The sequence below is a fragment of the Solanum stenotomum genome, chromosome 5 (genome assembly GCF_019186545.1).
Source record: "Solanum stenotomum isolate F172 chromosome 5, ASM1918654v1, whole genome shotgun sequence".
Lineage (NCBI taxonomy): Eukaryota > Viridiplantae > Streptophyta > Magnoliopsida > Solanales > Solanaceae > Solanum > Solanum stenotomum.
In genome coordinates this window covers 12,347,802-12,364,522 of record NC_064286.1, presented here as the reverse complement: position 1 = coordinate 12,364,522, position 16,721 = coordinate 12,347,802, and positions in this window count along the sequence as shown.

Here is a 16,721-nt window from a genome sequence, read left to right as displayed (position 1 = left end):
TTCTGGGACTATGAGGGTACGTTGAACCCTAGTCCAACTCGGTCTAAGCCTACTCCCAACTAGAATGTGTATGACACAACAAAACTGAAATACTAGATAGCTCAATGTTCTAACATGCAAATCTGAGAATGCAACATTAAATACTGACAATGAAACATTTTTAACTGGAGCATGTATACATGTTTAAACTAACCTAGCAAGTGTAATTCATGAACTAAAAGAATCTACACAACTAGGATTATGGCGTCACTATTTGTATGAGGTGCTTTGCGAGATATTCACCGATCATCAGAGTCTTTAGAACATCTTTAGTTAAAAGGATCTAAACTTAAGGTAGCGTAAATGGCTTGAGTTGCTGAAGGACTATGATGTGGCCATTCTATATCATCTGGGCAAGGCCAATGTTGTGGCCGATGCTTTGAATAGGAAGACTCCTAGCATGGGGAGTCTTGCAACACTTAGTATTGAGGAGAGACCATTGGCTAGAGATGTTCAGATGTTAGCTAACAGTCTTGTCCAGTTGCAGATTTCAGAGGAGAGTGATAGGATAATTGCTTTTATTGAGGCTCGGTCTTCTTTAGTCGAGCAGATTCGTAAGTACCAATTTGATGATGAAAAGTTATGTATTATTCGAGACAAAGTGTTGAGAGGGGAAGCCAAGGAGGTTGTCTTTGATTCTGATGGGGTCTTGAGGATCGGAGGTAGGATTTGTGTGCTCAAGACGGGCGAGTTGATTAGATTGATTCTTGAGGAGGCTCATTGTTCTCGATATTCCATCCATCCGGGAGCGGCGAAGATATATCATGATCTGAATCAACATTACTAGTAGTGGGATGAAGAGGGATATTTCAGACTTTGTTTCTAGGTGTTTGACATGCCAATAGGTCAAGTGTGAGCACCAGCGTCTCGGGGGTGTATCTCAGAGGATGTTTATTCCTACTTGGAAGTGGGAACGGATCACTATGGACTTTGTTGTGGGTTTGCCTACCACAGTGGGTGGTTATGACTCCATTTGAGTTGTTGTTAACAGGCTCACCAAGTCTGCCCACTTCATTCCGGTTCGGGTGAAGTATACGACGGAGAAGTTAGCCGAGTTATATATCAGTCAGATTGTGCGATTACATGGAGTTCCGATTTCTATTATATCTGACAGAGGTTCATTGTTCACTTCCCATTTCTGAAAAGCATTACAACATGGTTTGGGTACTCAGTTAGATATGAGTATAACCTTTCACCCTCAGACAGATGGTCAGTTCGATCGGACGATTCAGGTGTTAGAGGACATGCTCCGAGCATGTGTGATCGATTTCGGTGCTAGATGGGATCGACATTTACCCTTAGCAGAGTTTGCCTACAATAACAGTTATCACTCTAGTATTCAGATGGCCCCATTTGAGGCGTTGTATGGCAGACGGTGTAGATCTCTAATCGGTTGGTTTGATTCAGCGGAGATGGACTCTTTGGATACAAACTTGCTTAGAGATGCTATTGAGCAAGTCCGTATGATTCGGTATAGACTGTTAACAACCCAGAGTCGACAGAAGAGTTATGTAGACCGGAGAGTTAGAGATTTAGAGTTAATGGAGGGTGATCATGTTTGGCTTAAAGTGTCACCCATGACGGGTGTGATGTGGTTCGAAAAGAAAGGCAAGCTTAGCCCTAGATTCATTGGACCTTTTGAGATTTTGAGCCGAGTGGGAGAGGTGGCCTATAAGTTGGCCTTGCCACCTAGTTTATCGGTAGTTCATCATGTTTTCCATGTCTCTATGCTTCGGAAGTATATTCGGGACGAGTCTCATGCGCTTTCACTCTATTAAGTGGAGCTAGGCCCAGACTTGACATTCGAGGAAGAACCTATAGCTATATTGGATAGGTAGGTTCGAAAGCTTGGGACCAAAGAGATCGCTTCGGTGAAGGTGCAGTGGAAGCATCGTTCAGTTGGAGAGGCGACTTGGGAGACAGAGTCCGACATGCGTGCCAGATATCCTCAACTTTTCGAAACTTCAGGTACTTGCTTTTACTTTATGTTCGAGGACAAACATATTTTTTAGTGGTGGATAATGTAATGACCCGACCTCGAAAGGTCATTCTTTATAATTTTGAATAGTTATTTAACTATAATTAATTAATTTGCGGGTAACTTGTTTATTGTTAATAATAATGGGCCAAGTTTGAAATATTAAAATAGGTTAGTAGAAATTATTACTTTTAATACATAATTAATTTAGAAAAGAAAATAAAGAGGAGCAAAAAGAAAACTGACCTGCGGCGTGCGTTGAACGAAAAACAAGAGTGCAGGTATACTCAATTTTGTGGATGAAAATTAATGTTTTTTAATTACATATTATTATATTAGTATTAGATTATTATATGTTGGTATGGAATGAATTGGATCTTCTGCAATATTGTTTGTTTTCAAATTGATGGGCAAGTATTATTTATGGGTTACTGTTGACAAGTTTTAGTGGAGGTAACCAATATTAAATATTATTATATAAGTATAATGATCAAGAACATCGGGCATTCCTATTCCAAAAAGGCTTGGATTGTAGGCTGATTTATCTTGGTGGAATAAGATGAGTGTCATCACATTCATTTTTGGATTGTGACAAAGGCTCTATCATTGTGGCTGTTAGAACATGCACAACAAAAGAATCATTGAAACGATCTTACATAATAATAACATGATAATATAATCTGGACGAATTAAGGAAACACTAACCTTTCTAAACTTTCACAAAACTCGTTCAAGAACAGAAAATCCAAAACTATTGCCTTCTACTATTTTCCTAACTAACCTTTTTCAACCAAAACTTGTGTGGACAAGTATGTATTATTTTCCAAAAAAGTGATCCTCTCCTTTTATACCCATAGAATTTGGTGGGGGTTTACATGACTGGGTTGGTTCGAGTTTTTCAAATATCAAATCAAATCATTTGTGTAAAAAATTTAAATTTATAAACCAAATCAAACTAATAAAATTCGGATTTTTTCGGGTTTTTCAACTTCGGGTTGATTCGGGTTTTTCAAATAGCAAACCAAATCATTGTGTCAAATTTTTAAATTTATAAATCAAACCAAACTAATAAACCTCGAATTTTTTTCTTCAGATTTTTGGATTTTTTCGATAAAGTTTGCATACAAACACATAATTAACTTGTGCTTCAAATATTTCTTTAGTCCAACCAAAATACAAATTATCTAAGGTATTTCTTAAAATAAATAACACAAAATATGAGATGAGTACTGATGACACAAAAATATTCAATAAAAAATAATAATGAAATCATCATATAAAATAAATATTGCAAAGTCATAATGAAAATGATCATAATTTAAAAGTACTAAATCATGCTAAAATAAGTTTAATAAGTATTAGGTACATTACTAAATATTTAAGGAAAATTAAAATTAGATTATGTATTTTAATTGCCTAAACCAATGTAAAACTAAAGAACAAATATTCAATATTATTGTCATTCTTAGTGTTGAATTGATTTTCTTTTTGCATTAGTATTAATTTGATTTTGATTTAAGTTTTAGTATAATTATCAACATCTATGAACTATAATCTTTATTGTACCATTCCGAATTCTAAGTTTTAAACTTGAAATAATATATTAAAAGATAAAAATTATGAAATAGTATAAGAAATATTTTAAAATTATATCAAAGTAAATATTTTTATGTATAAAATAAAATTTTAATTACATATAATGTCGGGTTGGTTTGGTCTCGGGTTGATTTGTTTTAGTTAAAATCAAACCAACCCAAATATAGTCGGGGTTTTTTTTTCCAATACCAAACCACTAGTCGAAATTTTTTTTCGATTGGACTCTATTTACGGTTTGATTCAATTTTCGGTTCGATTTTGTACACCCCTAGAATTTGGCATACGAATTTCAGCCAATATGAAAATTCAAGAGCAATCAAGAGGCAATAAAGAGCCATTAAACAAAAACGTTTTTTGCTTTAATTAGCAAAATGTTTTTGCCCTTGACATTCAAATAATCAAATGTTTGTAATTCAAATGTATATAGAAGTTTTTTGAAGCATCGAAAAAATTTGAAAACCTATTAATCCAAATTACCGCCGCCGTCGTCTATTACCCGGTGGCTATGACCACCAATTCACCTGGGCATCCCCTTTTGGGGATAGGACAAGCTGCCACAGAGAGTGATCCAGAGCAAAGAAGGCAATATGCTGCTGTCTTGTGTCCCCCGACACAAAAAGCCAAACCAATTCCGATGAAACCTATCGCATATTTACACGGGGAACCTAGAATCGTGTGGGAGGAGGAGGAAGTGGAGCATATGATCATTAAGGAGAATTTGGAATTTGCAGTAATAGGCAAATTTTCGTATGGATGGCCGGAGATTCAGGAAATACGTAAATTGATTCCGAAACATTGCGAACTGAAGGGAGAATGCAAAATAGGGCTACTAAGCAATAGACATGTGCTCATTAGGGCTTCATGTTTGGAGGACTATGTCAATTTACTATCCAAACCTGCTTTTTATTTATTACATCGGGGATGGTCTTATCCAATGAGAACTTTGAAATGGGATCCGATGTTTGATCCGGAAAAAGAGACTTCAAGGGCAATTGCTTGGATATCCTTTCCAGCATTACCACCAAATTTTTTCGTTAAGGAGGCTGTTTTCTCACTGGTAGCTGCTGTGGGGAAACCTTTACAGCTGGATCTAGCCACAAAGAATCAAACTAGACCTAGTTGCGCAAGGGTTAAAGTGGAGGTGGACCTTTTGAGTGAATTTCCAAAGAGAATTAATGTGGGAGTGAGGAAACATTCTGGGGAAATCGTGGAGAAATGGATCCGTATTAAATATGATTATGTGCCAAAATATTGTAAGAACTGCAGTATTCAGGGGCATAATGAGCAAGAATGTTATGTGATACATCCAGAGTTATATCCAACAAGGGAAGGGAGTGGAGCTGACGATGTTATCAGAGATAAAGGCGACAGAGAAAATAAGAGACGGGATGATCATCATGTGGAAAGAAAGGAACCAGGACAAAACAAGGAAGAAGATGCATTCAAGGAACAGAAAAGGAAAAAGGGGGGATGGGAAAGGAAAGCTGGGCAACTGCAGGTTTGGAATCCAAAACACCTTCAACAGGGGAAAGAGGAAGAGATCATGGGGAACAAATTTGATGCATTGGGCAGTCTGAATGATGAAGAGGCTGACGAGAATACACAAGGGGATGGAGCTAGGGACAATAATATGGGAAACGAGATTGGATCAACAAAAAAATGGGTAGAGGAAGTTTTCAATGGAAAAGAGAGGATAGGCGAGAGCTGTAGCAATAAAAAAGTGGCGGATAAGGAGAGGTTGATTACAGAAGACAAAAGAAATAATATAGCAGTGTTAGATACTTCTCAGACAGGTGATAAGGATGATAATGAAGAGAGGGAGAAAGAGGATGAGGGTAGTAAGGTGGGGAATATAGGGGGAGGATCGGAAGAGATGGAGCGTCAGGGCAGTTCAAATTTCGTTGAAGACGGAGTCAATGAGTTGCAGGACCTTACTGAGGACGAAAAACAGCGTCGAAGAGATACAGAGGAGGATGGAGAAGTGAATGAGAATATTGATACAATAGCAAGAGATGGAGATCTCTCACCAAGACAAATAAATAATTTGAAGAGTGGAGTTAAAAAAACATATCTCCCTCTTCAAGTTAAAACAAGGAGCAATAAGGATACTTCTGGGGAAGTTTCTCAATGATTGGAAAAGCTCTATTTTGGAATATCAGGTCGGTTAGGTCTCAAAAGGCCTTCGATAGACTGATAGATCTAAATAGGAGACATCATTACAAATATATAGCTCTACTGGAACCTTTTCAAGGACCACATGAGTTAGAACAATATAAAAGGAGATTGGGATTTCAAAATGCTTATTGTAATTGTGCAGCCAAGATATGGATATTTTGGGATGATGATTGGACATGGGAGGTGGTAAGAGATAACATTCAACATGTCTCCATGAGGTTTGAAGCGGGAAATGTCAAATTCATGGTTACAGCTGTATATGCGAGATGCGATGCATTGGAAAGATTAGAGTTGTGGGAGGAAATGGAGGAATTAGCAGGAAATAATCAGATTCCATGGCTAGTAGGTGGGGATTTTAATGTTATTTTAAATGAAGAGGAGAAACAAGGGGGAAGAGAATTTACGTCCTATGAAGCGATGGATTTCAATCAGTGTATCAATAAATGTGCATTATCAGAGGTTAAGTCTTCTGGGAGTAAATTCACCTGGTGGAATGGAAGAATAGAGGGAGAATGTATTTTCAAAAAGTTAGATAGAGTGCTCTGTAATCAAGATTTTGAGCAGATTCTTCCTACTAGCAAAGTGCATCATTTAATACGGCAGGGTTCAGATCATGCGCCTTTGCATTTTATTTGTAATTCGGAGGAGGAGTCTATAATTCGACCGTTTAAGTTTCTTAATTTTTGGACGAAACATCCAAAATTTAGGAAAGTGGTAGAGGAGAATTGGAAGGTGGATTTTAAAGGTTCACCGTTTCTGGAATTTCAAGCAAAGATAAAGAAGGTTAAGCAGGCTTTGTCGTGTTGGAGTAAAGAGACTTTTGGGAACATATTTAATCAAGTGCAGACGTTGGAGGAGGAAATAAGAATAAAGGAGATGCAGTTGGAGATTAATCCTTCACCTGGAAATAGACAGGAACTAAGCAGAACAGAAGCAGACTTGAAAAAATATAGATACATGGAGGAGGAATTTTGGAGACAAAAATCAGGGATGAGATGGTTTAAGGATGGAGATAGAAATACAAAGTTTTTTCACAATTATGTGAAAGGACGAAGGAAGAAATTATTCATCTCCGAAATTACTACGGCTCAAGGGGATAATGTGACTGGTAATGAGAACATAGGAGCGGAGGCAGTGTCATTTTTTGAAGATCAATTTAAGGAAACAAATACAAATGATGATGATAGCATGCTTGATTTGATCCCGAGAATTATCACTCCGTTGCAAAATGAAGAGATGGGAATATTGCCTAATAAGGATGAGGTGAAAGAGGTGGTTTTTGCGTTAAATGGGGATAGCACAAGTGGTCCAGATGGTTTTTCAGGGGAATTTTTTCAGAGCTGCTGGGAAATAGTTGGAGAAGATATTACAGAAATGGTGCGAGCTTTCTTTTGTGGGCATCAACTGCCTAGATTTATCACTCACACAAATGTTGTACTGCTGCCAAAAAAAGAGAAGACCAGGAATTTTTCTGACTTGAGACCAGTAAGTCTAAGTACCTTTGTTAACAAAGTTATTTCGAGACTGCTGCATCAAAGAATAACAAAACTGTTACCAAGTCTCATATCTAGAAATCAGTCTGGTTTTGTGAAGGGTAGGAGTATAACAGAGAATGTGTTGTTAGCTCAGGAGATAATAAGGGACATAAATATAAGAAAGAATTTTCAGAATGTGGTGGTGAAGCTTGACATGGCTAAAGCATATGATAGAGTGTCATGGTTTTACTTGACCAAAGTGTTAAGAAGATTTGGTTTTTCAGAACTGATTATTGACATGGTATGGAGGCTGGTTTCTAACAATTGGTATTCAATTTTGGTGAACGGACAACCATATGGTTTCTTTCACTCCTCAAGGGGATTGAAACAAGGAGATCCTCTATCCCCAACTTTGTTTATCATTGCGGCAATTTGAAATGGCTTTGAAGGAGCTTGAAATTTGGAAATAGTCATTTTTTTGGAAAAATTAAAAAAAATCTGGAAATTTGGTTAAGTATGGAAAAAAATTAGTTTTTGGCCAACTTTGAGTAGTCGTAACTCCTAGCTCAGGATGAGTTAGGAGTAGTTCCAGTTATGGTTGCGAAGCTCGTGGAATGACCTTTCCAACGCCACCGAGTTTTCTCGATTCTGAGTTCTTAGGAGGGAGTTACGCCCTTTAGAAGATGGGCAATTGGAAGGGAAATCCGTCCGGAAATTTAGGGGCATTTTGGTCTTTTCCCAAATTCTTTCTCTTGAGGTTACATGGTGTGTTAGGCTGATTTGGATCATTTCTTTTATCCCATTTTAAAGAGAAAGAGTTAGGGTTTTTGAGAGGAGAAGAAGAGAAGAAGAAGAGAAGAAGAAGAGAAGAAGAGGAGAAAGGAGATCAACAAGTTTCCGTCGTGGATTATCGTCGGGGGTGATCCCTAATAGGTATGTGAGTTTTTTTGTGTGGGTTGATCCTTTCCCTCACACACACCAAGTTTATTCCATGATTTGAGAAAAGATTGGGAATTGTTGTTGAAGTGTTGAAGTTGTTAGTTGTTGTTGATATTGTTGTAGAGGTTGTTGAAGTTATTGTTAGTTGTGAGACTTGATTGGGTTGTGCATTTAAGTTGAAACCTATTGTATGTTGAGGGGATTATGATTCTAAGAGCTATGACCCTTTTGAAGTTTGATTCACTATCAATTCGCAGAAGTTTCTGGGCTGTCGGTACCCATCTACGGGCCTGACCTACGGTCCATAGATCGATTGACGGTCCATACTGGTCAACCGTCAATCGGATCAGGAGTTGGGTTTTTTGGGGCTTCGATCTACGATCGCGACCTACGGTCCGTGACCTGACCTACGAACCGTAAGTCAGGACCGTAGGTCAATACTTAGTCATTTTCTTAAATGAATTCTGGGGAAAATCTCTGACGCGAACTACGGACCTGCAGTACGGACCGTAAGTCCATCTACGGTCCGTCGATGGCATCCGTAGGTTCCACCTGTGTCACCAGAAACCTGAAGTCTCAGCCAAGTTTCCCCCACTCTTTCTCACTTTCTCATGCATGTTCTCAAGTATTATACCTATGTTGTATGGTTGTTCCGGCATTCCAAAGTACGTCTAAGCATTTAAGAATCCCTCCATAACATGTGATCGAACACCTGGAATTCATAATTCCGTTTTCAAGGAAAGATAGTTCCCAAGTCAAGTGAAGTCAAGCTTAGAAGCAAGCAAGTCCTTAAGGTTTTCCAAGAGCCTTCATTGAACGTTTTAACTTCATTTTAAGGCTTAAGTTCCAAGTTAAGTATTGAGTTTCAAGTCAAGTCATAAGTTAAGAGTTTCATGTTAAGTTAAGAGTTTCACATCAAGCCAAGAGTTCAAGTAAAGTAAAAAGTTTAAAGTTGAGTTCTTTTCTCAAAGGTATTAGGGAACTATGTATTCCCAAAGAAGTTTTAAAGAAATGTTTTTACATTTAAACAAGGTTGGAAACTGAGATTTCCAAAAGAGCCTTCGGGCTAGTTTTGAGTAATTATCTCATATCAGCAGGAAGAAATGTGTTTTAAAAACATAAGAGCCAGTACATTTTTGGGAGTAGTATCGAGCACCGAATTGGGGGAGCGTTCAAAGAACCCACAGCCCCCATAGAACCATGTTAGCCACCATGGGTAGAAAAGGATCATACTTTTTAGATGAATCCTTTTCAGATTAGACTAGTGGATCCATTAGGCAGTTCAGGTCTTATACCTTTGGCCGGGTATAAGATGCTCTGGCAGCGTGAGGTCGATCGCTGTATCATCACTATAGCTCTTATGTGATGGTTGTCGGTTAGAGAAACTCCCACAGCAGTTATTGTATTTTTATATACATCAGTTCATTGTATTTCTATATACATTTCAGGCTTATTGTATCTTTGTATACACACAGAGTTTATAGCATGTTTTAAACAGTCTTTCTTTATATCGCACTTGTTTTAAATTGCCCTATATTGAAAGAAGTCAGTCAGGTTGAGTTGAGTTGAGCCAGGTAAGCTATTCAGTTTCTTCCAGATTTCCTTCTAACCTTTGTTGCTTAGCTTTCCAGCTTGCATACTCGTACATTCCATGTACTGATGCCAGTTGGCCTGCATCGTTTGATGATGCAGATTCAGGTACCCCGGATCAGCATCCTGCACGTCATTGATCCAGCTGAGCACTCCGGAGTCAGTGGTGAGCCTCCTCGCATTCCGGAGGACTCAATTATTTTTGTGTTCTTAGTTTATGTTTTATTAGGATGTTGCGGGGTCTGTCCCAACATCCATCTCAGTATTTTAGAGGCTTCATAGACAGACAGTCAGTCAGTTAGTTTTGAGTTTCTCATCTATATATATATGTAAATATTCTATTTTGAGATTCGAGTTGCCTTTATGGCCATATTTTATAAGTTAAGTTGTTTTGTAATATTGCATTGCATTGAGTTATTTTGTTGAGGTTTCCGCTAAGTTAAGAAAGCCAGGCCAAGGGTTCGCTTGGGGCCAGAAATGGTCTCCGGGTGCCGGTCCCGCCCAGGGTGTAGGCTCGGGGCGTGATAGTCTACTTACACTAGGAAGCAAATCCAAGTGGAGCAATCCAAATCAGGTGAAAGTCAGCATACACAGAAGAACCAGAACCTTTCACTTCAAAATGATCAAGTGGGGACAATTGCAAATGAATAAAGTAAGGAGGTTACAGTAGAAACTAAAGAAACAACTAATGTTTCTACTTCAAAGGAGAAGGTACAGGAATCCAGTAACATTGAGGAGAATGGTTGTAAGCAACAGATTGGACAGGAACAGGAAGATACTATAGAAGAGACTTCTCAGCAAGACTTCAGTTCTAGTTCAACTAATCTGCCAACAGAAATCATTGAACAAAAAGGTGTGCATCTGGTAGTTGACTTTAAGACAGATCAACTATCACAGGCAGTTGAGAAAGCTGATGATGCACCAGCAGAGAATTCCTCATACAGGTATTTTCACTGAACACTGATCCCCACTGGGGAGGCGGAATCTGTCCACAGAAAGAAAGTACTAGTACAGGATGGATTTTCACCAGAAGGAAGAGGAAGAAGCAAAAGGCAAAAAATCAAAACAATACCTTTCTGGAAAAGGAAAATGATATTTGGCTGACAAACATAACTCGTCCTACATTGCTTGTATACCAAGTCCCACCGCTACTTAACAGCTAAGTTGCTCGGACTCGGGTGCGGGTATCCGAGACAGATGCGAATCCGAGAGTTGAATTCAGCAAAATTTAAATTTTAAGATTTGAGGTGCGAATCCGAGTATGGATACGGGTGCGGGGATTCGGCTAAAAATATTCAATAATAAAAAAAATATATATATAATAATAAAAATAAAAATAATAATAAGTAGAATAGTAATAATAATAATATTAAATATACTTTTTAATATAAATCACAAGTAAAACGTAAAACACTATACTTAAAAGTATATATATTATAGATGTACAAACATAAAATATAAACTAAATAAAATTAGAATTCGATTTGATTTTTCGGTTTAATCCAAATAATGCACTCTCCTACATTGGGCCATTTAAAATTATAAATTAATTATAACTTGTTACTAATTATTTTTTTAAAAAAATTATAATTCCTTTTATTTATTATAAAAAAAAAATCATATATATATAGCCTAACTTAAATTAGATAATACAATTCATAAAGTGTTGTGCGTTTCCTCTTCTTCTCCCAAGAAACCCTTCGCCTGCTCTATGTCTTTTCAAGAAAAAAAAGTTTTCCTCTGTTCTTTTTCAAGAAAAAGTCTTTGAATCCTTTCTTCTTTCCCATGGAGCCTTCGTCTCCTCTCTGTTCTTATACAAGAAAAAAGTTTTGGCTCCTCTCTCTGTTCTTGTAAGCTTTGCCTCTTCTCTATTCTTTTCCATGGAGAAACCAAATCTTGTGAAAATTTCGGAGAAAAAGTCGTCAACTTTCTGCGGCCATGAAACTGATCTCTTCTTCCCCAATTTTTTTCTCGACTCTGGTCAAAGTATCCGGATCGGATTGACCGAATCCGACACGCACCCCGCACCCGCACCCGTAGCAGTGTTGTGTCAAGAAGGGTTCGGCTGCAAAAATGAATGAAGAGTCCCCGCAACATAGCTTAACTGCCTAAAAATGCTTATTTTCCAATACTAGCCCAATTGATCACCTTCTCAGCAATCTCCAAGAAATTGCATCGTTCATCCAAAACCTAACCACATCACTCCATTATATCTACGCCGCCTCCTCCCCGTTACCGGAGGCCCTAGAGCATGTCTCTCCCGCCCTTATATTAATTGCCAATGCACCCCCACCCTCATGTCTTGGCACCTTGTAGCTCTCATTGCCTATGTTGCGCGGGCTCTTCATTTTTGTAGCTGAACCCATCTCGATGCGAAACTGGTGTGAGCGCGAGTGCGGGGTGTGTGTCAGATTCGGTCAATCCGATCCAGATTCTTTGACCAAAGCCAAGAAAAAAATTGGGAAAAAAGAGTTTAGTTTCATGGCCGCTGAAAGTTGATGACTTTTTCTCCGACAAAGTTGTCACGAGATCTGGTTGCTCCATGGAAAAGAATAGAGAAGAGACAAAACTTACAAGAAGAGAGAGAGAGGAGGCAGAGCTTTTTTCTTGTATAAGAACAGAGGAGATGAAAGCTCCATGGGGAAGAGCAAAGGATTCAGAGTCTTTTTCTTGAAAAAGAACAGAGGAGAAAACTTTTTTTCTTGAAAAGAAGCAGAGCAAGCAAAGGGTTTCTTGGGAGAAGAAAGGGGTTTCTTGGGAGAAGAAGGGGAAAGGCACGGCACTTTATGAATTGTATTATCTAATTTAAGTTAGGGTATATATATATGATTATTTCTTTTTTATAATAAATAAAAGGAATTATATTTTTTTTCAAATTAATTATTAACAAGGTATAATTAATTTATACTTTTAAATGCCCAAATGTAGGAAATCAAATCAAACTAACTACTACTACTACTATTACTACTATAAAAATGATAAAATTGTTAATTTTACTATCATAAATAAGTTCCTTACTTCAAAAGGGCCTAATAAGGCAGTCCAAATCACCTTGGTCGTGCATCACTTTCTATGTTAATAAACAAGCTGAGCAAGAAAGAGGAGCACCTCGACTGGTAATAAATTATAAACTACTTAATAAAGCGTTACGATGGATCAAGTATCCTATTCCTAATAAAAAGGATTTATTAGATAGAGTTTATGATGCTATAATATTTCTAAATTTGATCTAAAATCAGGTTATTGGCACATTCAGATAGCTGAGTCAGATAAGTTCAAAACAGCTTTTAATGTGCCAATGGGGCAATTTGAATGGAATGTTATGCCTTTTGGTTTAAAGAGCGCCCTATCTGAATTTCAGAAAATAATGAATGATATATTCATACCCTACAGTAATTTCATAATAGTCTATATAGATGATATCTTAGTATTTTCCAAAAATGTGGAAACTCATTTTAAACATCTTGAATTATTTAAAAAGATAATTATACAAAAGGGCTTGGTTTTATCACAACCCAAGATGGCTTTGTTTAAAACAAATGTCAGGTTTCTTGGTTATAATATTGAAAGAGGAAATATCAGCCCTATCAATAGAAGTATTGAATTTGCTTCTAAATTTCTTGATGTTATTACTAACAAGACTCAGTTGCAGAGATTTCTTAGGAGTCTTAATTATGTTGCTCCTTTTATAAAGGATTTGGCAAAAGATACAGTTGTTTTATATGACAGACTGAAAAATAATCTTAAGGCATGGTCAGATGATCATACTGAAGTAGTCAAAAGAATTAAAGAAAAGGTTAAAAACCTTCCTTGTCTAACGTTGGCCAATCCAAATTGGGCTAAAACGGTAGAAACGGATGCTTCAGATATAGGATATGGTGGAGCATTAACTCAATATTGTCATGATAATAAACGTCATTATATCATTCAATTTTATTCTGGCAAATGGAATACAGCCCAGAAAAATTATGCCACTATAGCTAAAGAAATTTTAGCTATTGTAAAATGTGTTCTTAAATTTCAAGGTGATCTTTATAATCAAAAGTTTTTAATAAAAATTGATTGCCAAGCAGCTAAGTTTATGTTTAACAAAGATTGTAAACATGATGTTTCTAAACAAATGTTTGCAAGATGGCAAGCTTTACTAGCCCCCTTTTATTTTGAAATACAATATAAAAAAGGTGAAGATAATAGTCTTCCAAACTTTCTTACTAGAGAATATCTAAACTAATTATAATCAAATGCGAATTGTTCGCAGAATTCTCTTAATTGCTTTCTCTCATTTAAGCGATGTCGCTTAATCTGTTGATTCAACTTAATTTCATTACACAAGGAAAGTCCTTCCTAGACAAGTACTTATAAGCTTTCCATAGGTATAATCATCATAATTAATACTATGATTTTCTCCTCTAATGGCCTTCCTGACCCTTTCTGCAAAGAGAGTTGGTAACCCATCTATAAACTTGGATTTCCAATGAGTGCTATTACACTCTGGTAATTCCATAACTCTACATAAGAACACATCCTTATAATACCTAAATGATGTAAGAGTCTTACATCTCAGGTTTTGAAGTAGAGTCTTGATGGTTTCACTATTATCCGACCATCTCCCTGAAAAATGTTCTATAATATTTAGAACCAGTGTATAAACTGCATTCTAGGTATATTGTTCTCCTTCTTGTTTTACTGCCATGAAAACTTTATCTCTTTGATCCTGGTTGAGATAATTATCCCATCAACCTTTTAATTGGCTAGTAAAACCTATTGTTATCATATCAGCGATAGTCTTATCACTATTTTTGTTAGTTTTACAGATAGTACTGTACATAAGCATTCGATGGACAATTGTATAAATCTGTCTATCGGTATAACCATCAATGTTCCATTCATTGATTTCCTTACCATTATAACTATTAGTTATAATGTGTTCCATGTTCTTCCAACAAAACATCTTGTGGAGTGGGCCTAGGATAGTAGTACATCCTTTGGACCGGTTTCCTTGCATATCTTACTGAGATTTTATTAATATCATCAGAAAAATTATTATTATTCCTAGGTTCTCCTTCTGAAAAATTCTCAACATTTATAGGTTTTACACCACCTCCTTTGAAATTCTTTTCCAAGAAATTCTCAAGGTCTGAATAATCCTTGATCTTGAAGTCATCAATTTTTGGCGGAGGCTGAAGACTGCTATGAGCGACAATCTCTTTCTAGCATTGAGATATAGTTATGAACATGTTTACACATAAACCAAGGAACGAATGCAACTAATTTATTAATTTTTGAATCAACAAGATCTTTATAAAATTCTTCTTGAAATTCATATTGTTCTTCTTTATTAAAATTCTTGAAAAACCATTTTCTAAATAGTTTCCATTTTTTTCGCTGAAAATCTTAGCGATTCTGGCTCTTGCCGGGGAACCCGGACTAAAATCTATTAATTTGTCAGACATCATAAAACAATATTACGAATCTAGTCCATCAGGAAAATTCATTTCAGATTTAGTATATCTAAATCCGAGCTAGGTCTGGGGACAGGTCTAGCAATATTATCTTTATTAATTTTTATATCATCGCATCTATAAGTTTCTCTAATTTGCGAGGTAGATGCACGCGAAGGAATCTGTACAATATAATCGACAAGAGATATATAAGAAGAATTAGATCTAGTTATTCTAGAGGACATGCTATAATTATCAATTTGCATGTTATTAGGTTCTGAAAATCTAATCTTAACAGTTCCATCATTCAACTGTTCAATTTCAGAAATATCCGTATTAATATTATTTCTAGGTTGGGTAGCCTTCTCAATAACCCACTCTTGTGGAAAATCAATTTCTTCCCACTTGATAGGTCTTCTTGTGACTACCTTAGATTTATCAAAATTAGTTTCAATTAAAATAGTTTCATTTTTAAAATCAATTACTTAGCACATAGGATTCAAAGTATGCAATAATTTATAGTAAATTCTATAACATATACAAACAACTTCAGTGCCAGGAATATAATCATAACCATGAAGTTTAACATTAGAGAATTTAATGAGTTCTCATCCTGCAACGAAATCCGCAAGTTAGGATAAGCATTAAAACAAACTGGTTCATAAGCAAGACTAGTTTGAATTGTCCCTATAAGAGACTTCTTCCAATTATGATTTCTACCATCACGTAAAGCTGCTATAAAACTTTCTGGTAGGCCCCGCAGAGTAAGGGGCTTAAAAGCCACATGTACTAAACCGATATGCATAAATCTATAAATATCCATATAACAACCAAATTGCAAACTTTTAAAGAAACTCAAAAAATGTTACAAAGAGAGAGGGGGTTCTGAAACCTACCTCATTACTACAACTTAAGTCCTCTTATATAGAGGTAGAAAACTTAAAAACGAATAAAAAGATGGCCCACACTTTTTCTAATGGCCAATAAGAAAATGATCAGACCGACAATATAATGTGGCCTTTACTTATACACTTTGGCCAGCTCCACTAACCTTAATAAAAGTTTTGGCATATTACATGTGGCCAACAAACTTTTTTCTAGCTTTATTAAAGTCTTCATTATTTTGTCTAAGGGGCCCTTATTCTTTGGCTTTTCCTTTGACAATTGTAGATGTGCTGGAAGATTCTTCCAATTGTTGATTTTGCTGAAGAGAGCGTCTAAATTTACGTTTTCATTGCTATCAACGTTTTGGCCTTCTCCCGCTAGACATGTGGCATCATTCTCATCGTTGGTATGACTTGCTGATGCCATGGAGATATCATCCTTAATATCAATATCCAGATTTTTCATTAAATCATTTTTAACTTTTTCCATGTATAAGGCTATAGCCTCTAATCTAGAAACAATTCCCCTTTTCATGTGGAGTTTTTGTGAGATCTACTTAAAGGGGCTTAGAGAATCCTCTTGTGGTTCAGATATTTCTTGAAC